General features: G+C 43.8%; 2 pseudogenes; both read right to left on the bottom strand.

Annotated features, from left to right (window-relative positions):
• Positions 1–258: 258 nt before the first annotated feature.
• LOC132224407 (transcription factor BTF3 homolog 4-like) lies at positions 259–767 on the bottom strand (annotated as a pseudogene).
• Positions 768–4,681: 3,914 nt separating this feature from the next.
• Positions 4,682–5,188, bottom strand: LOC132224345 (large ribosomal subunit protein uL23-like; annotated as a pseudogene).
• Positions 5,189–23,684: the final 18,496 nt, after the last annotated feature.

Below are 23,684 nucleotides of genomic sequence, written 5' to 3'. Positions count from 1 at the left end.
TTATTTCTTCTTCTTGTCTGATTGCTATGGCCAGTATATCCAGCGCTATGTGGAACAGGAGGGGTGAAAATGGGCAGTCCTGTCTTGTTAATGTTCTTAGGGAAAATGATTTCAGTTTTTGACCAAAAAAAAAAGTAGATCCTGGGAAGAAGTGCAAAATGAAAAATCAAAAGATCGAAAAATGCTGAGCAATGTTTGTTATTAATATACAAAATAGTTATATACTAAATTAGTAACAGTTGATATTCTCTATGTCTGCAATACTTTGGAACCACATTGTGGATTTGTTAAATCTAGTCCATGCCAGCTTCCAAAAACCAGAAAAGATTTTAGTTAGCTTCATTCTTTGATGCCTCATCAAAATTTTCTATGAGATCTGGAATGTGAACATCCTCTTCATCAATGTCTACTGGTTTTGGTGCTCTGCTGAAATTAAGTTAATATCCTAAAACTTGTAAAGCTGACAGTTACAAGCTGACAATATTTCAGGAAGCTTTTCTGTCATTTGTTTGGCTTCTGCTTGACCGGTAATTGCGAAGATGCTAGCAAAAAGATAAGTCTAGACTCCATCACCTTTAATTATGTTTAACTCTTCAATACCAGGTACATTATTATGCACAGAAAGGGTTTTTTTTTAAATAACTCTGAAGTTTTTTGTCATCAGCTATAGCTGTTCTATGTACTACTTTCTTATTTTTGTGAGTGGTACCCTTGCCCCTTATCTGGACACGAGCCTGAAGTTTGGCTAACTTTTCTTGATTCATGCTGTTGGTAAATCTGAAGCAGGGAAATTCCTCCAACACCAGCATGAACAAGAGCCAAGGTTAAGTACTTTGAGATAGGGATATTATCCTGAATTATCCAGGTAAAGGATATCTAATGACATGAATCCTTAAAAGTAAAGATCCTTTCCAGGCTGTGGTCAGAGGGAGAAGTGACTACAAAATAATGGTCAGAAAGATACAAAATTACTGATAAAAATGGCCATTTAACATGTGAAAACATACTCAATGTCATTAGACATTAGGAAATTGCAAAGAACCATATGATTTCACTCATATGTGGGATATAAAACTGAAAGCAACAAATGAACAAACAAGAAAAACAAATAGACACAGACAGCAGTGTGGTGTTTACCAGGGGGAAGGGGGATAGGTAGTAAAAATGTAATGGTGAAGGAAGATTTGACTTTGGGTGGTGGGCACACAATGCAATATACAGATTATGTATCAAGAATTGTACACTTGAAACCTATATAATTTTATTAACCAATGTTACCCCAATAAATTTAATTAAAAAAAAATACAATGCTATACCACTTCATAGCAACTAAGATGGCTATAAAAAAAAGACAAAAAAAAAGACAAAAAAAAAAGAGACAGATATCAAGTATTGGTAAGGATGTGGGGAAACTGGAAGCCTCATACAATGTTGATGGAAACATAAAATGGTATAGCCTCTTCGGAAAGCTTTCTAACACTTACTCAAAGTGTTAAACATTGGGTTACCATATGACTCTGTAATCCCATCCTAGGTAACTACACAAGAGAAATGAAAACATATCCACACAAGAACATGTACATGAATGATCACAGAAGCATTATTCATAATAGATAAAAGGTATAAACGACTCAACTAAACATCAATTGATGAATGGATGAATAAAATGTGGTACATCAACACAATGGAATTTTATTTGGTCATAAAAAGGAAAAGTACTGATACATGCTAAAATCTGGATTGAGCCTTGAAAACATCATGCTAAGTAAAAGAAGCTAATCACAAAAAACCACACATTGTATGGTTCCATTTAAATAAAATGTCCAGAATAGGGAACTATATAGAGCCAGAAACCAGAGTAGTGGTTGCCAGGGATGGGTGGGCAGGGGAGGCAGTAACTGCTAATGGGTACAGTTTCTTTTTGTGTGTGTGGGGGGGGTTGTGTGATGAAAATGTCTGGGGTAATGGCTGCACAACTCTGCAAATATACTAAAAAAACAATTGTACACTTCAAATTGGTAAATTATATGGTATATGAATCATCCTATACCAATAAAAGACAAACATGCAAATTGACCATACTTTCTCTATGCCTTAAGCCATGCTTATCAGCCAATCAGAGCGACTATATGCAAATTAACCCAACCAAGATGGCGGCTGGCAGCCACAGAGCTGGAGCGAGCAAGAGGCTTGCTTGCTCCAGTGATGGAGGAAGCCAAGGTTCCCCTCCTGCCACGGCCCAGCTCTGAGCTCCACTGAAAGCAACAAAGTTTCAATTATAGAAGGTAAACAAACCCCAGATACCTGCTTTCAGCCAGCCGTGGCCATGGAGCTGGAGCGAGCAGGAGTGGGTTGCCCCTGGCGATGGAGGAAGCCAAGCTTTCTGCAGGCCTCTGCTAAAGGCAACAAAGTTTCAATTATAGAAGGTAAATAAATCCCAGAATAAAAAAAAAAAGAATAAAAGGAGAGGCTGGGAGCTTACATCACCAGGGTGCTTGGCCAGCCTGAAAATGGCCCTCAGCCCCTCACCCAGACGGGCCAGGAACCCCAGTGGGGACCTCCCACCCTAAAGGGCATGTGGTCAGCCTGTAAACAGCCATCAGCCCCTCACCCAGGCTGGCCAAACCTCCATGGGGTGAGGGTCCCCACTGGGGTGGACATCCTCTGAGGGGTCCCACACTGCAAGAGGGCATAGGCCGGGCTGAGGGACCCCCCGAGTGCACAAATTTTTGTGCACCAGGCCTCTAGTGTAATAATAAAATTGTGAGAAAGTCTGGAGTAAAGTCTCAGAAAACATCTGCCACTTGCTTTAAAATTTAAAATAAAAAAAAAACTATAAAAGAACTGAAGCTTGATGGAAAATTAAATTTAAAAGTAAAATAAAGAAATAAAGCTAGAGAAATTAAGTACATAAAGACACAAATAAGATTAATTGGTTAATTGAAAACAAAGGTCATCTTTTCATTCTCACTATAGATTATTATACGTGATATATGGTAGTAATGAAAGGAGTTAAAGCAGAATTAAGCAGATAGAGTAAGGGGAGGAAGGAGGAGGAATCATGGAGCCAGCTGAAATCACAAAATGTTTTGCAGAAACACAGGGTTTTTAAAACAAGGTTGTTTTTCTTGCAAGTGCAAAATAAAATGTTGCAAAAAGGCCAGGGACCAATCAGAGAGCAGTACAGATAGACAAAGAGCATGCCTTTAGTAGATATAAGGGGAAGGGCAGAATGTTGGGGGGAGCAACCCATTTGAATCCCACCCCCTCTGAGGGGGGAGCCTGTGTTTGTTTGCAATAAACTCCTGCCTTGTTTAACTTCTCTGGTCCAGAGCTTCATTTTTGCATTTCATGAGACAGGACCCAGGGGAAGAATTCCTACTCACTGGTTCCAGTATCAGTAAGTGCTCAATAAATGCTTCTGCTGAATTAAACCAATTTTTTCCAGATGCCAATATATAATTACAGATGGTCTATTTCCTCTTCATAAGGAAAAACTGCTTAAATACATAACTGCATTTGAATCTACTGCTGCCAGCATCCAACTGTTGAACTGCTCATGGCAATATATGACATAAAACTCTCCTACCCAAAACATCTAGGGGGCCATTGGGTGAAGAGGATAGGAAGGAGATGCTGGAAAGGAATTGGGAATTTTAGGCAAAAACTAATCCTGTTGCCTCCAAATAACCCAAATGTCTGGCTATTGCAATTCACTTATTTATCACTCCATCCTTTCTCCAAACAGATTTGAAAATGTTATCTTCATAAACCCAGGTTTGTTTCTGTACTTTAAACTTTTTCACTGATTTTTTCCTATCCTGTTCCATACGAAGAGTTTCAATTATTATGTCCCTAGTATTCGTTTATTTTTATATTACATAATATTTTAAATTTACTCCAAGAGAATAAACTTATACTTTCCATAAGCATGCCATCATTACTTCCTTTAAAAACCAAGATATGATTCTCATGCATTTATTCCCCCATTTAAACTTTAGAATATTGTTAAGTACCTCCCCCCTTTCCTTCCCCTAAAGATTCCCAGTGTGGTTTTATAAGAATTACATTAAATGTGTATATATTAATTTGTAAATAAATTAAATTTGTATACTATTGACCCAGCACATTCAGTGGGTCTCCTCATTTATTCATGTCTTCTTTATATAGTATTTTTCAATAAAATTTTGAGGTTATGTTCATGTAGGTCATGCAAATTTTTAAAGTTTATTCCTAGGCACTTCATACTTTCAGTTGAAATTGTTAATGGGACCTTTCTCCATTATATTTCCAAATTACTATTGCATAAACATGGGGAAGCTATTGATTTTTGTATTATTTATTTTGTAACTGACCATATTACTGAAACCTCTTCACTAGTGCTAATTAAATTTGTACTTGATTTATGCCCATATTTTAAAAATATTTATAATTTGTCTCAGGTACTGGCATAATTTCAGGAGCCTGACCTTAAATAACAGAGGTAACCAAGGAAGCAAATGCCATTTAATATGATTTGCTTTTAAGTTAAGTCTTACCCTTAAATAAGAAAGTTTTTAAGAAACAGTCTCATTTTTCTAATCATAGGACTAGAGCAGGATTTTTCAACATGGCACTACTGACATTTTTTCTGTTTATAGTGTAAAATTTTTATATTTAGAATTAGGCAGCTGGACTCAGTTTAGATGACCCCAATTTTGTTGGCAGTATCCAAAGCACCAGAGTCAGGAGACAGTCGAACATATGCCTTCTTCTCTCCATCAGGCCTGATCAGGGGGTTGATCTTGGCCACATCAATGTCATAGATCTCCTTCACAGCCTGTTTGATCTGGTGCTTGTTGGTCTTGACATCCACAATGAACACAAGTATATTGTTGCCTTCTATCTTCTTCATGGCTGACTTCGTAGTCAGGAGGAATTTGATGATGGCATAGTGGTCAAGCTTATTTCTCCTGGGTGTGCTCTTCTGAGGATATTTAGGCTGCCTTCAGAGTCTTAGTGTCTTTGGCCATTGGAATGTGGCTGACATACGTATCTGTGTGTGTGTGTGTGTGTGTGTGTGTGTGTGTGTTTGTGTGTGTGTATGGCTGTGGACGCCTTTCAACACTGCTTTATATGTCTTCAAAGCCTTTGCTTTGGCTTCGGCTTTGGGAGGGGCAGGGACTTCCTTCTTAGCTTTTGGTGCCATCTTTGTAAAAAGAGGCATTACTGACATTTTGAGGGAAATCAGTCTTTGTTGTGGAGGACTATCCCATGTAGGGATATAATAAGAAATGTGTATTTGGTGTTTGGTCTCTTTCCTAGACAGAGATCTTAAAACCTTTGTAATTTCCTAAGTGATAAGGGTTATAGGAGCATGTTTATGTCCTTAATTCCTAAAATAGCTCCAAGAACAACAAAAGTAAATGGAGCCTCGGCAGTTGGACATCCCCCGTGGGGTCCCAGATTGTAGAGGGTGCAGGCCAGGCTGAGGGACACCTTCCCCCATGCATGAATTTCATGCACCAGGCCTCTAGTCCTATATAATAAAAGCTTAATATGCAAATTTTCCCCTCAGGTGGTCGTTTGACCAGAGACTAGGAGTTCAACTGCTCGCTATGATGTGCGCTGACCAGCAGGGGGCGGCATGGAACATGGTGGGTGTTGGTGACACGGTGCTGGGCAGCAGTGGAGGCACTGCTGGCCCTGATGGGGTCTGATGAGAGCAGGATCGCTGTGGGATGGTGGAGCAGGTGAGTGGGTGGCACCGGGCCAAGGTGGATGCGAGTGGGGGCCCGATCACCCCACCGATCGCCCCACAGATGATGACCAGAATCAGCAGCGGGGGGTGGGGCAACCGCCCAACTCCCAGGTGCTGAGGGAGCCAGGTGGGGGGCCTGGCCCCAACTGATCACTCCGCAAATGGTGACCCGTAGCCAGCAGGCCCTGATCACCTGATCAGGGCTGGACCCCAGGCTGGGACAGGAAACTGGGGGTGGGTGGCAGTGACCAACCTCCCGCAGTGCCTGCGTGGGGGGCTGTGACCTCTCAATGGCTACCTGGAGGTGGGGTGATGGGGATGGAGGCGTGGTGGGAATGTGGGGTGTCCACTGAGCTTGCTTTCACACACCCTGCTACCCTTCCCTGGGATGCCAAGGCTCACGCGCTAAGGAAGCCCCTATATTCAGGTGCCAGGCTCCTTCAAGGAGCCAACCCCGCACTCACATGGTCTATTCCGGGTGAGCCAGACCACAGCTGCCGGGACCACAGGGGCCAGTTTGGCTCCCCGTGGGTTTGTGAAGGAGCCAGTCTGTGAGGCCATCCGGGAGAGAGCACGCTGCCCTCCTGGCTTCCATGCAGCACCACTGGGTGGCCCAGAGGCCCATGCTATGCCCCAGCCCATGGTGCTTACCGTATCTCCGCATGGGGACTCAGGCACCATGACTCAGGTGGAGGGGATCATGCGGGAGCCTGTGGGCCCAGGTGCTGTCCAGGGCCCAGAGGTTAGGTGGGACCTTTCCTTCCATGCCAGATATTTGAGCTTCGATAGCTGGTCAGGTCTAGGAACTGCACCTGTGCAAGAATTTCGTGCACCAGGCCTCTAGAAGTTATCTACACTAATAAAAGAGAAAGATGCAAATTAACCATCACTCTGCCACTCTGCCACACCCACAAGCCATGCCAACCAGCCAATCAGGAGCGAGTATGCAAATTAACCCAACAGAGAGGGCAGCAGCTACGAAGCAGAAGCGGACAGGAGGCTTGGGTTGCCCCTGGCGATGGAGGAAGCCAAGCTTCCCGCCTGCCTGGCCGGCCCTTGGCTCTGCTCAAGGCTACAACGTTTCAATTATGGAAGATAAATAAATTCCAGATATCTGCTTCCAGCTGGCCATGGCCTCTGCTCAAGGAGGTGCTGAAAAAAGAAGAGAGGCTGGGAGCTTGGGTCACCAGGGGGCATGGCCAGCCTGAAAACGGCCCTCATCCCCTCACCCAGGCTGGCAAGGCACTGTAGCGAGGACCCCCCCCAAAAGGGGTGTGGCCAGCCTGCAAACAGCCATCAGCCCCTCACCCAGGCTGGCCAGGCACCCCAGCGGGGACCTCCACCCTAAAAGGGGTGTGGCCAGCCTGAAAACAGCCCTCAGCCCCTCACCCAAGCTGGCCACATGCCCATGGGGTGAGGGTTCCCGAGGTGGGGCTTGGTCAGCCTGCAAACAGCCCTCAGGCCCTCACCCAGGCTGGCCAGGCACCCCAGCGGGACCCCCACCTTGATCTGGGACACCCTTCAGGGCAAACCAGCTGGCCCACACCCATGTACCAGGCTTTTAGTCTACACTAGAGGCCTGGAGCACAAAAATTTGTGCACTCAGGGGTGTCCATCAGCCCGGCCTGTGCCCTCTCGCAGTCTGGGACCCCTCGGGGGATGTTCACCTGCTGGCTTAGGCCCGCTCCCCAGGGGATCAGGCCTAAGCTGGCAGTCAGACATCCCTCTGGCAGCCCGGGACCCCTCAGGGGGTGTCCACTTACTAGCAGGGAGCAGGCTGAAGCTGCAGTCAGACATCCTTAGCGCTTCTTAGGAGGCGGGAGAGGCTCCTGCCACCACCGCTGTGCTGGCAGCCTTCAGCCTGGTTTGTGGCTGAGCAGAGCTCCCCCTGTGGGAGTGCACTGACCACCAGGGGGCAGCTCCTGCATTGAGCGTCAGCCCCTGGTGGTCAGTGTGTGTCATAGTGACCAGTCATTCCCAGTCGTTCTGCTGTTGGGGTCAATTTGCATATTACCCTTTTATTATATAGGATAGAGGCCTGGTGCACAGGTGGGGGCCGGTTGGTTTGCCCTGAAGGGTGTCCGGATCAGGGTGAGGGTTCCGCTGGGGTGCCTCGTCAGCCTGGGTGAGGGGCTGAGGGCTATTTTCAGACTGGCCATACCCCCTTCAGGGTGGGGGGTCCCCACTGGAGTGCCTGGCCAGCCTGGGTGAGGGGCTGAGGGCTGTTTTCAGGATGGACACACCCCTTCAGGGTTTCCTGGCCAGCCTGGGTGAGGGGCTGATAGCTGTTTGCAGGCTGGCCAAGCCCCCCAGCATAGACCCTCACCCCATGGGGGTGTGGCCAGCCTGGGTGAGGGGCTGAGGGCCATTTTCAGGCTGGCCACGCTCTCCGGCTACCCAAGCTCCCAGCCTCTCCTTTTTCTTTCTTTCTTTTTTTTCTGGGATTTATCTATCTTCTATAATTGAAACTTTGTAGCCTTGAGTGTAGCCCAGGGCCGGCCAGGGCCGGCCGGAAGCTTGGCTTCCTCCATTGCTGTGGGCAACCCAAGCCTCCTGCTGCTCCAGCTCTGTGGCTTCTGCCATCTTAGTTGGGTTAATTTGCATACTCACTCCTGATTGGTTTGTGGGCATGGCTTGTGGGTGTGGCTTGAGCATAGCGGAGGGATGGTTAATTTGCATGTTTTTCTTTTATTATATATGACTAGAGGCCTGGCGCAGAAAAATTTGTGCACAGGCGGGGGGCGGGGGATGTCCCTCAGCCCCACTTGTGCCCTCTCACAGTCTGGGACCCCCTTGGGAGATAATGATCTGCTGGCTTAGGCCTGCTCCTCGGTGGCAGAGGTCAGGCCCAATCCCTAGGTGCAGCCGCAGGTTGGGCTCAGAGCAGGGCCAACTGGGGAGTTGGGGCGCCACCCCCTGTCACGCACAGAGGAGGGCGGATCGGGAGGTTGCGATGCCACCCAGTCATGCTCAGGGTAGGGCCGATTGGGGGGTTGGGGCACCACCCCGTCACACTCAAGGCAGGGTCGATGGGGAGGTTGCGGCACCACCCCCTGTCACGCACAGAGCTGGGCCGATCAGGGGGTTGGGGCTCCATACCCTGTCATGCACAGAGCAGGGCCCATAAGGGGGTTGGGGAGCTCCCCCCTGTCATGCACAGAGCAGGGCCTATAAGGGGGCTGGGGAGCTCCCCCCTGTCACACACAGAGCAGGGCCCATCAGAGGGTTGGGGAGCTCCCCCCTGTCACGCACAGAGTAGGGTGGATAGGGGAGTTGGGGCACCACCCCCTATCACACACAGAGCAGGGCGGATCAGGGGGTTGGGGCACTGCCCCTGTCACACTCAGGGCAGGGCCGATGGGGAGGTTGCGGCTCTACCCCGTCACACACAGAGCAGGGCCCATGGGGGCGTTGGGGCGCTGCACCATGTCACACACAGAGCAGGGCCGATCAGAGGGTTGGGGAGCTCCCCCCTATCAGGCACAGAGCAGGGCCAATCAGGGGGTTGGGGCGCCTTCCCCTGTCACGAACAGAGCAGGGCGGATAGTGAGGTTGTGGCCCCACCCCCTGTCACACACAGAGCTGCAGGGCGATCAGGGGGTCTGTGTGCTGCCCCCTGTCATGCTGCTCCAGGGGCCAGGAGGCCTCGCGGCTCCGCTGATCCCAGTGCTGGGAGGCCTCGCGGCTCCGCTTGACACTGGGGCAGTGAGGCCTCACTGCTCAGCTGATCCTGGTACCAGGAGGCCTCGCAGCTCCACTGATCCCGGGGTGGGAGGCCTCGTGGCTCCGCTGATCCTGGGTTCAGGAGGCCTTGCAGCCCCGCTGATCCTGGTGCTGGGAGGCATATTACCCTTTTACTATATAGGATAGAGGCCTGGTGCACGGGTGGGGGCCAGCTGGTTTGCCCTGAAGGGTGTCCCGGATCAGGGTGGGGGTCCCGCTTGAGTGCCTGGCCAGCCTGGATGAGGGGATGATGGCTGTTTGCACCTGGTCACACCCCCTTCAGGGTGGGGGTCCCCACTGGGGTGCCTGGCCAGTCTGGGTGAGGGGATGAGGGCCGTTTTCAGGCTGGCGGGCAGGCACACTGAAGCTCCCAACCTCTCCTTTTTTTCTTTTTCTTTTTTTTAATTCTGGGATTTATTTACCTTCTATGGCTGTCACTGGAACTGAGAGCCAGCTTTAGCTCTGAGGCTTAGCTCCAGCTCTGAGACCTCGGCTGCTTATCTGGGTTTGTTTGGCTTCTATAATTGAAACACTGTTTCAGCTCCAGCTCCGACGCTGGCTTGTTGAAAGCAGGTTTCTGTAATTGTAACATAGTTGCTTAGACTGCAGCTCAGAGGCCGGCAGCGGCAGGCAGGGAACCTTGGCTTCCTCCATCACTGGAGCAAGCAAGCCTCCTGTTCGCTTCAGCTGCCTGACTGCCGGCCGCCATCTTGGTTGCCAGTTAATTTGCATATCGCCCTGATTAGCCAATGGGAAGCTTGTCGGAGGTATGGTTAATTACCATGTTTATCTATTATTAGATAGGATAATAAAAGGGTAATATGCAAATTCACCCTAACAACAGAACGACTGGGAATGACTGGTCACTATGACACACACTGACCACCAGGGGGCAGACGCTCAATGCAGGAGCTGCCCCCTGGTGGTTAGTGCGCTCCCACAGGGGGAGCTCTGCTCAGCCACAAGCCAGGCTGGTGGCTGCCAGCACAGCGGTGGTGGTGGGAGCCTCTCCTGCCTCCTAAGAAGCGCTAAGGATGTCCGACTGCAGCTTAGGCCTGCTCCCCGCTGGCAAGTGGATATCCCCCAAGGGGTCCCGGGCTGCCAGAAGGATGTCTGACTGCCAGCTTAGGCCCAATCCCCGGGGGTGCAGGTCTAAGCCAGTAGGTGGGCATCCCCCGAAGGGTCCCAGACTGCAAGAGGGTACAGGCTGGGCTGAGGGACCCCCCAGTGTGCACACAGTTTTGTGCACTGGGCCTCTAGTAGTAAATATAAATGGCCTAAATACACAAATTAAATAAAAGATAATTATGATAGAGATATACAGGGAGGATTCCAACATTGCAGCCGGCAGGTCAGAGTGAGGGAGTGTGAGTGAGGAAGTGAGAAGGCGAGTGTGTGGACCTGCGTGTGTGTGTGTGTGTGTGTGTGTGTGTGTGTGTGTGTGTGTGTGACAGTCCAATTGTACAGGAGTCTTGGGGCAGGCGGTTCTGGCTTTCCTGGACAAAGAGATGCTGCTACCTCCACAGTCATACCCTGGGCCCTGCTCTGGCCCCAAGAACTCCCCATTTTGAAAGGTTTACAAGGTCCTCCTTCAGAGGAGGCTGTGGGGAGCAGCAGCGGCTAGGCACTCAGCCTTATACCACCCAGACTAGCCCAAAGCCCAGGTGCAAAGCCACGGGCACCCCCACCCCCAGACCCATGCACACTGCGCCCAAAATATTGCGCGTGCCCTGCGCAGACACTTCCTGGACTCTGTGCCTACAGTTAACACCAGTGGGACTCCACACTCCTCAGCTGACATCTGTGTGACCCCATGCACCCACAGCTGACACCTGCAGGGCCCTGAGCTACTGCCAGAAGTAGCTGCTGCTATCACCACAGCCACTCTCTGGGTGCACCTCCAGCTTGGCGAGCACACCATCTTGAAGGGGTTACAAGGTCCTCCTTGGGAGGAGGCCATGGGGAGTGGCAGCGGCTAGGCGCCAAGCCTTGCCACAACCTGGACTCATTGCAGCCTTGGCCCAAACCCATGTGCACCCTGCCACCATCCCCATGCAACCACATAGGTCATAAACCAGACCCTGAACGAATGCTGTAGACACTGGCAGGACCTCCATATGCCTGGCATGCACCCAGCCTGACCTGTGTGTCCAATGGGGACCCAGCCTGGATTCTGTGCCACCACAGTGTGACTGCCACTGACATGGCAGGACTCTCCCCCCTGCTGTATACTCACCCACTGATACGGTTACTGTGCTGCCACTGCCGCCCTAAAGCCTAGCTGCTCAGTCCACCACCAGGGCTAGGGAACAAGAACTGCGCTGAAGGCCGGGAGGTGTATGTAGCCTCCCCTGACCTGGACCTATTAGAACTGAGGACCTGTGGAGACTAAAGAGACTGCAGATCTGTAGGTGAGATGGGAGGACCTGGGACTGAGAGAGGAGGCACCTAGGGCACTGGCTGTGGAAACAGCAGAGTGGGTGCAGCAGTGGAAACCTGGGGCTGAAGTCCCTGGATAGAGTAGCACTAGCACAACCTCAATCAGGTTGTCTAGGGCCATAGTGTAGCCTGGGGAGCTCCTCTTGACCAGTGGGAAGGGCCACACAGTGGAGCTCAGAGCCAGCCTATACTGGAGGGTTCTGAAGGACACACCCAACATTGAACCTGGGAGATCCTCTATTCCTTGGAGGGACATGTACTGGTGAGAAAGGGGACTGGACAGTAGAACCAGGAAGGAGGGTCAGCCCTGCCCAAATGGAATGCAGGAGGTGCCCTCTTTATCACCGTCAAAACAACTGCTCTGACCTGACCTGCAGTGACCAATTGCAAGGGGGAACAGCCTAGGGTGGGAAATCTGTGCCCCTGTAGGTGGCAAAGAGGAAGCGCCAGCAAACCAGGCATAGTTGAGGCATTAGAAAAAGAGGAAGTGCCCCGCCCACCCCTCCTAATAGCTACTGCGCCACCCCCAACACGAATCTGATCAAACCATCCTGGGTAAGACCAACATACCCCTTCAGAGCCCAACTCCATGGAGGAAGGGAGAACAGCTCAGAACAGGGACAATCAAGGCATGAGACTCAAGGCGGATCCAGCCTCTAGGCTAAGGAGGTGCCGTCCACTGGACTACTAGGGGCTTCAACCTATCTGACCTCAATCAGGTTGTCCAGGGCCAGAAAGGGACAGTGACTCACACTGGCCTGCACTAGAGAAACTCCTAGGAGGCCCAGGATAGACACACCAAGGGACCAGACTCAGCAACATCAGAGCAAAATCCAGTGAGCTCCACAAACACCAGACCCAAAGGTTTTAGAATGTGTGACTGTGTGCAGTTTTGTTCTTTTGTGTGTATACGTGTGGCTTTTTTTGTTTTTGTTATTATTTGTTTGTATTCCCCCCTTATTTCCTGTTTTATCTGTTTTTTTGCATATCTCTAATTTCTCTTTCCTTTGATTCTATTCTACTTTTGTCTCTTTTTATTATTAATTTTTTTTCTTATTTTGTTTTTCTCATTTTTTGTTTTACTTTTCCATCTATATCCATTATTTCTACATTTTAAATTCATTATTATTATTTCATTTATTTTGTTTTCTTTTTTCTTCCTATACTAGTTCTATTAACTTCCTCCTTACTTCAATATAGCCATTTCTGCTGCTTTCTTCTTTCTCCATTTTTCTTTATATCCCTCTAACTCTTTGGTGGTGTGTCTTTTAGTAATCTTTTTACTTTTTTCTTTGCTTTGCTTTCTTTTTCCTTCTTAGTTTTCCTGTTGCTGTTGTATTGTGTAGCTTGATTTTCATGGTGTTTTTTGTTGGGTCCTGTTATGTATTGTTCTGTTATATCAGCACCTGTATAACAGCTAGGACAATGACGTTGGTGTTGAGCCTCCCGGGCAGCAAGTTGGAGGGGAGATCCCTCCCATGAATGGGACATTAACAATGAAGTCCAAATTACAACAGGAGAGCCCAAATAACACACACGAGGGGCATTCCTAGAGTATCCAGCTCAGGAAATCAAAGAGACTGCACCACTGGACCCTTCAAGACAATTTCTACATAAGGCCATCCCACAAAGACTGGGAGGCATAACAGTACTATCTAATACATAGGATCAAATACAAAAAGACAGCTAAAATTGGGAGACAAAGAAACAACCCCCAAATGAAATAAAGAAGGAATCCCCAGAAAAAGAACTAAATGAAATGGAGGCAAACAACCTATCACACATAGAGTTCAAAGTAATAGTTATAAAGGTGCTTAAGGAGCTTAGTGCAAATTACAAGGAACTCAATGAGAACTACAGCAGCATGACAAAGGAAAAAGAAACCATGAACCAGAACCAGACAGAAATGAATAATAATATATTTGACATCAATAACACATTAGAAGGCCCCTAAATGGTTGGGCTTAGTGGATAGAGCATCGGTCCTGGGTTTGATTCTCGTTAAGGGCACAGGCCCAGGTTTCGGGTTCAATTCCCGGTGGTGGGTGTGCAGGAGGAAGCCAATCAATGATTCTCTCTCATTGATGTTTCTTTCTCTCTCCCTCTCCCTTCCTCTCTGAAATCAATATAAATAAAATTTCCCCAACGTGGTGAAAGAAAATGTCACAGAAGTTCAGGAGGCACAGAGCATCCCAGTCAAGATGAACCCAAAGAGACCCACACCTAGACACATCATAATTAAAACGTCGCAAACATTAAAGACCAAGGTTATCATTTAAGATTGAAGGTGAAATAAAAAGCTTTCCAGACAAAAAAAAAGTGTAAGAGAGTACATTACCACCAAACTAGCAATGCAAGAAATGTTAAAGGGACTGCTTCAAGAAGAAGGACAGAGAGGAGATCATAGGCATAAAGACAATAAAAATGGCAATATATAAATACTTACCAAAAATAACATTACATTAAATTGATTAAATGGTCCAGTCAAAAGACTCAGGGTGACTGAATGGATAAGAAAATATGACCCATATACCTGCTGTCTACAAGAGATCAACCTCAGAACCAAAGATACAGAGAATGAGAGTTAAGGGATGGAAAAAAAAATTCCATAAAAATGAAAAGGGAAAAAAAAAACTGGAGTAGCAATATTCATATCACACAAAACAGACTTCAAAACAAAGGCCATAACAAGAGACAAAGAAGGCACTACATACTACTAAAGGGATCGATCCAACAAGAGGATATAACCATGGTAAACACCCAATATAGAAGCACCTAAATATATTTTTAAAAATTCCTAGAGGACTTTAAGGGACATATCAACAGCAACACAGTTATAGCAGGGGATTTTAACACCCTGCTAACTTCACTGGATAGATCTTTTAGACAAAAAATTAACAAGGAAACAGAGACTCTAAATGACACACTGGATCAGATGGATTTAAATGATGTTTATAGAACATTGGATCCCAAATATGCAGAATATACATTCTTCTCAAGTGCACATGGATCATTCTCAAAGATAGACCACGTGTTAGGATGCAAAACAGGTGTCTACAAGTTTTAAAAAATTGAAATCATATCAAGCATCTTCTTAGATCACAATGGCATGAAACTAGAAACCAACTACAATAAAAAAAACCTCAAAAACCTCAAATACATAGAGGCTATATAGCATATTATTAAACAATGAATGGGTTACCAATGAGATCAAGAAAGAAATTAAAAACTTCCTGGAGATAATAGTGTGATGAAGTCCTGGCATCTGTAATACTTTCAACAATAAAGGGAGAACCAAGATGGCGGCATAGGTTAACGCCGGGGTTTGCTGCTTTGAACAACTACTTCAAAAGTGAAATCAAAAAACGGAAGGGACATCACCCAGAACCACAGGAACGCTGGCTGAGTGGAAGTCCTACAACTAGGAGGAAAGAGAAACGCACACGGACACTCAGAGGAGGCGCAGTGCTGAAGTCAAATTCTGAGGTGCGGAGTGCGTGGAGCGGGCTGGCGGCGGAGGGCGCGGTTGTTGTTTTCAATCGGGAGGGAGTCACAGACTCTGAGCACCAGATCTGGGCGAGTCTTTAGGGACCCAGACTCAAACGGGAGAAGCGGGACTGTCTGGCTTCGGTCAGAGTGAGTGCAGCTTTCTCTCACAGCTTTGCAGCGGGTGCTGGGACTCAGAGAGGCAGAGCCCCTGGGGACAGGACTGAGAGCCGCCATAACTGCTCTCTCCGGCCCACCCTGTTGATCCTGTGTGACCCGCCCCACCCAATCCCTGCACAGAGGCATTTGCCGGATAGCCTCAGGCAAAGGCTAGATTAGCACCTCCCTAGAGGACAGAAGTTCTCTCACTGCTGACACAGCTGATTCTCATAGCCACTTGGCCTGGAGGTCAAACCCTCCCTGGAATTAGCTACAACAATCAAGATTTAACTATAAGACTGCGAACAAAGACCACTAGGGGGTGCACCAAGGAAGCATATCAAAATGCGGAGACAAAGAAACAGGACAAAATTGTCAAAGGAAGACATAGAGTTCAGAACCACACTTTTAAGGTCTCTCAAGAACTGTTTAGAAGCTGCCGATAAACTTAATGAGATCTACACGAAAACTAATGAGACCCTCGATCTTATATTGGGGAACCAACTAGAAATTAAGCATACACGGACTGAAATAACGAATATTATACAGACGCCTGACAGCAGACCAGAGGAGCGCAAGAATCAAGTCAATGATTTGAAATGCGAGGAAGCAAAAAACATCCAACCGGAAAAGCAAAATGAAAAAAGAATACAAAAATGCGAGGATAGTGTAAGGAGCCTCTGGGACAGCTTCAAGCGTACCAACATCAGAATTATAGGGGTGCCAGTAGATGAGAGAGAGCAAGATATTGAAAACCTATTTGAAGAAATAATGACAGAAAACTTCCCCCACCTGGTGAAAGAAATGGACTTACAGGTCCAAGAAGCGCGGAGAACCCCAAACAAAAGGAATCCAAAGAGGACCACACCAAGACACATCATAATTAAAATGCCAAAAGCAAAAGATAAAGAGAGAATCTTAAAAACAGCAAGAGAAAGAAACTCAGTTACCTACAAGGGAATACCCATACGACTGTCAGCTGATTTCTCAACAGAAACTTTGCAGGCCAGAAGGGAGTGGCAAGAAATATTCAAAGTGATGAATACCAAGAACCTACAACCAAGATTACTTTATCCAGCAAAGCTATCATTCAGAATTGAAGGTCAGATAAAGAGCTTCACAGATAAGGAAAAGCTAAAGGAGTTCATCACCACCAAACCAGGATTATATGAAATGCTGAAAGGTATCCTTTAAGAAGAGGAAGAGGAAGAAAAAGGTAAAGATACAAATTATGAACAACAAATATGCATCTATGAACAAGTGAATCTAAGAATCAAGTGAATAAATAATCTGATGAACAGAATGAACTGTTGATTATAATAGAATCAGGGACATAGAAAGGGAATGGACTGACTATTCTTGGGGGGAGAAGGGGTGTGGGAGATGTGGGAAGAGACTGGACAAAAATCGTGCACCTATGGATGAGGACAGTGGGTGGGGAGTGAGGGCAGAGGGTGGGGCGGGAACTGGGAGGAGGGGAGTTATGGGGGGGGAAAAAAGAGGAACAAATGTAATAATCTGAACAATAAAGATTTAATTAAAAAAAATAAAATAAAATATTTCAAAATAAATAAAAAAATAAAAAATAAAAATAAAAACTTCCTGAAAACAAGTGAAAATGAATACACAACAACCCAAAACATATAGGACATAGTGAAAGCAGTCCTGAGAGGGAATTTCATAGCATTACAGGCCTACTCCAAGAAACCAGAAAAAGCACTAATAAACTATCTAAACCTACAACTCAATGAATTTGAAAGAGAACAGGAAGACAAGCCCAGAGGAAGCAGAAGGAAGGAAATAATAAAGATCAGAGCAGAAATTAATGACATAGAGTCTAAAAAAAGTACAAAAAAATCAATGAATCCAAGAGCTGATTCTTTGAAAAGATATATAAGATTGATGAACCCTTAGCCAGACTCATCAAGAAACAAAGAGAGAACCCAAATAAATAAAATCAGAGATGAAAGAGGTGATATAACAATGGACACAACAGAAATACAAATGATTGTAAGCAAATACTATGAACAACTACGTATATGCCAATATACTGTACAACCTAGGTGAAATGGACAAATTTCTAGAAACATACAATCTTCCAAAACTCAATCAGGAAGAATCAGAAAACCTGAATAGGTTAATAACAACTGAGGAAATAGAAGCAGTAATTAAAAAACTCCCAGCAAACAAAAGCTCTGGTCCAGACGGCTTCACAAGGGAGTTTTACTATACTTTCAAAGAACAACTAACACCTACCTCCTCAAACTATTCCAAAGAATCCAAGAGGAAGGAACACTTCCAAGTTCTTTTAATGAAGCCAGCATTATCTTAATTCCAAAACCAGATAAGATAGGTCAGAGAAAGAAAATTACAGGCCACTATCCCTGATGAACTCAGATGCCAAAACCCTCAACAAAATATTAGCAAATCAGATCCAGCAATAAATTAAAAAGATCACACACCATGATCAAGTGGGATTTATTGCAGGGATGCAAGGCTAGCACAATGTTCACAAATCAATAAATGTGATACATCACATAAACAAAATGGAAGAGAAAATAACATGATCATATTAATAGATGCAGAAAAAGCATTGACAAAATCCAGTACCTTTTTTTGATTAAAAACTCTCAGTAAAATGGGAATAGAGGGAACATACCTCAAGATAATAAAGGCCATATATTATAAACCTAAAGACAACATAATATTCAATGGGCAAAAACTAAAAGCGTTTCCCTTAAGAACAGGAGCAATACAAGCATGTCCACTTTCACCACTCCTATTAAACATAGTACTGGAAGTCCTAACCATAGGAATCAGACAAGAAGAGGTAAAAAGCATCCAAATTGGAAAGGAGGAAATAAAACTGTCATTATTCACAGATGACATGATTTTATAGCTAGAAAACCCTAAAGACTCCACCAGGAAATTGCTAGACTTAATTAATGAATTTGGCAAAGTAGCAGTATACAAAATCAACATCCCGAAATGGATGGCATTTTTATATACCAATAATGAACTCTTAGAAAGAGAAACTAAAAAGAAAAAAAAACATTTACTATTTTAACAACAACAACAAAATAAGATCCTTAGGAATAAACCTAACAAGGAGGTAAAAGATCTGTACTTGGAAAACTATAGAACATTGAAATAAGAAATACAGGAAGATGCAAACAAATGGAAGCATATACCAGGTTCATGAATTGGAAGAATTAACATCATTAAAATGTCTATACTACTCAAAGCAATCTATAGATTCAATGCAATCCCTATTAAAATATCAATGGCATGCTTCACACAACTAGAACAAATACTCCAAAAATTTATATGGAACCATAAAAGAACCCAAATAGCCACAGCAATCTTGAGAAAGAATAACATAGTTGGAAGAATTATAATACCAGATATCAAACTTACAAAGCCATTATAACCAAAATAGCCTGTACTGGCACAAGAACAGGCATAGACTAATGGATCAGAACAGAGATCCCAGAAATTGACCCACACCATCATGGTTAATTAATATTTGACAAAGGAGGCAAGAACATACAATGGAGTAAAGACAGTCTCTTCAACAAATTGTGTTGGGAAAACTGGACAGACACATGCAAAAAGATTAAAATAGTCCGCCAACTTACACCATACACAAGAATAAACTCAAAATTTATAAAAGGCTTAAATGTAAGGCATGACACCATAAAAACCTTAGAGGAAAATATAGGCAGTAAAGTCTCAGACATCTCACATAGCAGAATTTTTGCCAATACATCTCCTAGGGCAAGAGAAACAAAGGAAACAATAAAGAAACGGGACTACATAAAAATAAAAAGCTTCTGTACAGCAAAAGAATCCACCATCAAAATGAAAAGGGAACCCAATGTATGGTAGAACATATTTGCCAATGATATATCTGATAAGGGGTTAATCTCCAATATATATATATATATGAACTACTCATATAACTCAACAAAATGAAGACAAACAACCCAATTTTAAAAATGGGCAGAGGAACTCAACAGACACTTCTCCAAAGAGGACATATAAATGGTCAAGAGACATGAAAAAATTTTCAGTCACTAATCATCAGAGAAATACATATTAAAACCACAATGAAATATCACCTCACACCTGTCAGAATGGCTATCATAAAAAAAAAAATCAACAAACAAGTGCTGGCAAGGATGTGGAGAAAAGGGAACCCTAGTAAACTGCTGGTGGTAATGCAGATTGGTGCAGCCAGTTTGGAAAACAGTATGGAGTTTACTCAAAAAATTTAAAATGGGACTTCTGTTCTTCTGTTTAACCCAGCAATTCCACTCCTGGGAATATGTCCTAAAAACCCTGAAACACCAATCGTAAAGAATATGCCACCCCTATGTTCATAGCAGTATTATTTATAATAGCTAAGATTTGGGAACAGCCCAAGTGCCCATCAGTAGTTGAATGGATAAAAAACTGTGGTACATTTTCACAATTGAATACTATGCAGCTGTAAAAAAAAAAAAAAAAAAAAAAGGATCTCTTACCCTTTGAGACAGGAGACAGGAGACCTGGAGACTCTTATGTTACATGAAAAAAGCCAATCTGAGATAGACAAATATCACATGATCTCACTTATTTGTGGAATCTAATGAACATAATGAATTGACCAACAAAATAAGACCTGAAGCATGAAGGCATGGAACAGACTAACATACCTCAAGGTGGAGATTGGGGGGATGAGAAGAGATAAACTAAAGAACTTATATACTTTTATGCATAACCCATGGACACAGGCAATAGTTTGCTGAAAACCTGGGAGAGGGGGTAGGGGCTCAGAGGAGGGGGAGTTAAGGAGGAGAAAATAGAAGACATCTGTAATACTATCAACAATAAAATACACACACACACACATATAATACAAAAATAATGAGAGAGGCAGTTTAGAGTTAAAAGATGGAAAAATTTATCATGCAATGTTAACCAAAAAATGTAGAAATGGATAAAGTAAACTTCAGGGTGAAGAAAATTACCAAAGACAGAGAGGGTTGTTACATAATGATATTACATAAAGGATTCTCCCAAGAAATCTTAGTACCAAACAACAGAGCTTCAACTTATGTGATCATCCCTAGCTGCTTTGGCTCAGTGGATAGAGCGTCGGCCTGTGGACCAAAGGGTCCCAAGTTCGATTCCAGTCAAGGGCACATACCTTGGTTGCAGGTTCCTCTCCAGCCCAGGCCTTAGTTGGGGTACATTTAGAAGGCAACCAATCAATGTGTTTCTCTCACATTGATATTTCTGTCTTTCCCTCTCTCTTCCACTCTCAAAAAATTAATGGGAAAATATCCTCAGGTGAGGATATATATATATATATTTAATACACACACACACACACACACACACACGATCATACGGAAAGTGAAAATGGAAAAATCCACTATTTTTAGACTACAACACCACTCTCTTACCAACTGTTAGAACATCTAGACCAGTGATTCCCAACGTGGGGCACACGCCCCACAGGAGAGCAATTTGATTTTTAAGGGTAAAGTTCGAGAATGAGTTATTAACAGTGAATTTTTTTGCATTTCCTATGGTTCTAGGGGCCTCATATACAGTATATAAATATATTTTGTGGCATATTTATGCATTTCAGTTGTCCATGATTTGAAATTTTATTTGCTATTTTTCATATCATTTCATATTATTTTTTAAACAATTTGGTAGTGATTTCCTCCTCAGTACTTTAATTGTCCTTTTGTTCTGTTATTTTTCTCTTTCATGGATTCCATGTTCTTTGGAAGCTTGTTTAGACCAAGTTAATGGCCTTTTAGGCTTCCTCCACATGAATAGGAGTTCACTTTTTGCATAGTAAGAATTATATGTCACACGGGGGCATCAGGATTTTAGAGATGCTTAGGTGTAGCATGGCCAAAAAAGGTTGGGAACCACTGATCTAGACAGTAAATCAGCATAGGCATAGAAGAACTCAGTGAAACCATTAATCATCAGAATCCAATTGACATTTATAGAATACAACTAATAAAGCAAAATACACATGCTTTTCAAGTGTCCGTGGAACATATACCAAGATAGACCTTATCCTGGGCCACAAAACAAGCCTCAAATAATTAAAAGAATAAAAATAATATAGAGTGTGGTCTCCAACTACAATAGAATCAAACTAGAAATCAGTAACAGAAAGTAACAGGAAAATCTCTAAACATTTGTAAATTAAGCACATCTAAATAACCCATGGATAAAAGAGGAATTCTCAAGGGAAATTAAAAAAAAATACAATGAATTGAATGAAAATCAAAATATATCAAAATTGGTGCGATATAGTTAAAGTAGTGCTAGCAGGGAAACTTCATAGCAGTAAATGTACACATTAGAAAAGAAGATGGATGTACAGCATGGTGACTATATTTAACAATTCTGTATTATATATTTGAAAATTGCTAAGAGAGTAGATCTTAAATTCTCATCACAAGAAAAAAATTTATAACTATGTGTGATGATGATGTTAGACTTATTGTGGTGATCATTTCACAATATATACAAATAATAAATCGTTATGTTTTTAAAAAAATATATTTTATTGACTTTTTACAGAGAGGCAGGGAGACAGATAGAGAGTTAGAAACATCGATGAGAGAGAAACATCGATCAGCTGCCTCCTGCACACTCCCCACTGGGTATGTGCCCGCAACCAAGGTACATGCCCTTGACCGGAATCGAACCTGGGACCCTTCAGTCCGCAGGCTGATGCTCCATCCACTGAGCCAAACCAGCTAGGGCGAATCGTTATGTTTTATACCTGAAACTAATATAATGTTATGTGTCAATTATATCTCAATGAAAATTTTAAAAAAGTGTCCAATCATTAATCTAAGCTCCCACCTGAAGAACCTAGTAAAAGAGCAGAATAAATCCAAAGCGAGCAGAAGAATGAAAATAATAAATGAAATGGGAAACATAAACAATAGAAAAAAATCAGTGAGACAAAGAGTTGATTCTTGGGGGGAAAATCAATAAAACTAACTAACCCCTAGTAAGAGAAAAAGAGAGAAGATACAAATTACCAGTAACAGGAATGAAACAGGATATCACAACACACCAAGCAGACATCAAAAGAATACTATGCCTACAATTTAATAATTTAGAAGAAATTGACAAACTCCTCAAAAAACACAAACTACCACAACTCACTAATATGACGTAGATAATTTGAGTAGGCCTATAACTATGAAAGGACCTGTTCTCTGCCCACGAGACCCAGGAAAGGATCCTGGGTTTTCTATAATACCTATAATAATCAAAAGTTTCTTTTGTTGTATATTGATGTATAACAGTAAAACTTCAAAAGTCACAGGTCGGTTAAATTAATAGTCCTAGAAACAAATCTCCAGGTCCAGATGCTTTCACTGGAGAATTTTACCAAATGCTTAAAAAATTTCTTTCAGAAAATAAAACAGGACAAACACAAACTTATTTTATGAAGCCATTATTATAGCCTAACCAAATACAGACAAAGATAATATAAAAAATAAAACTTTCAGAAAATTTTCCTCTTTAAATATGAGTGCAAGAATCCTTAAAATACAAGCAAATATAATTCAGCACTTTTTAAGAGGATTATATACCATGATCAAGTGAAATTTATACCAGGATGCAAAGTAAGTATAATATTTGGAAATCAGTCAATGTAGTTCACATCATCATATCAACCAATGAAGAAAAAGCATTTTTAAAAAATACGTTTTTATTGATTTGTTTCTTTTAGAGAGAGAGAGGAAGGGAAAGGGAGAGATAGAAACATCTATCCATAGTCTGCCTCCAGTACGCCCCCTGCTGGGGATTGAGTCCAACATCGGGCATGTACCCTGACCTGGAATCCAACCAGCCTTACCTGGAATGAAACTGGAGACCTCCTGGTATATGGGTCGATGCTCAACCACTGAGCAACACCAGCTGGGCAAGAAAAAGCATTTTAGAAAATTCAACACCCAGTCAAGGTAAAAAAAAATTCTTAGAAAAATATGAATAGAGGGGAACAAACTTTATAAAGAGCATGTATAAGAAATTACAGCTAACACCATACTTAATGGTGAGAAACTAGATGTTTTTCCCTAAGATTGGGAAAAAGCATTGA

Source organism: Myotis daubentonii, chromosome X (assembly GCF_963259705.1).
Source record: "Myotis daubentonii chromosome X, mMyoDau2.1, whole genome shotgun sequence".
In the NCBI taxonomy this organism is placed as follows: Eukaryota; Metazoa; Chordata; class Mammalia; order Chiroptera; family Vespertilionidae; genus Myotis; species Myotis daubentonii.
This window is presented reverse-complemented; position numbering and strand designations above follow the sequence as displayed.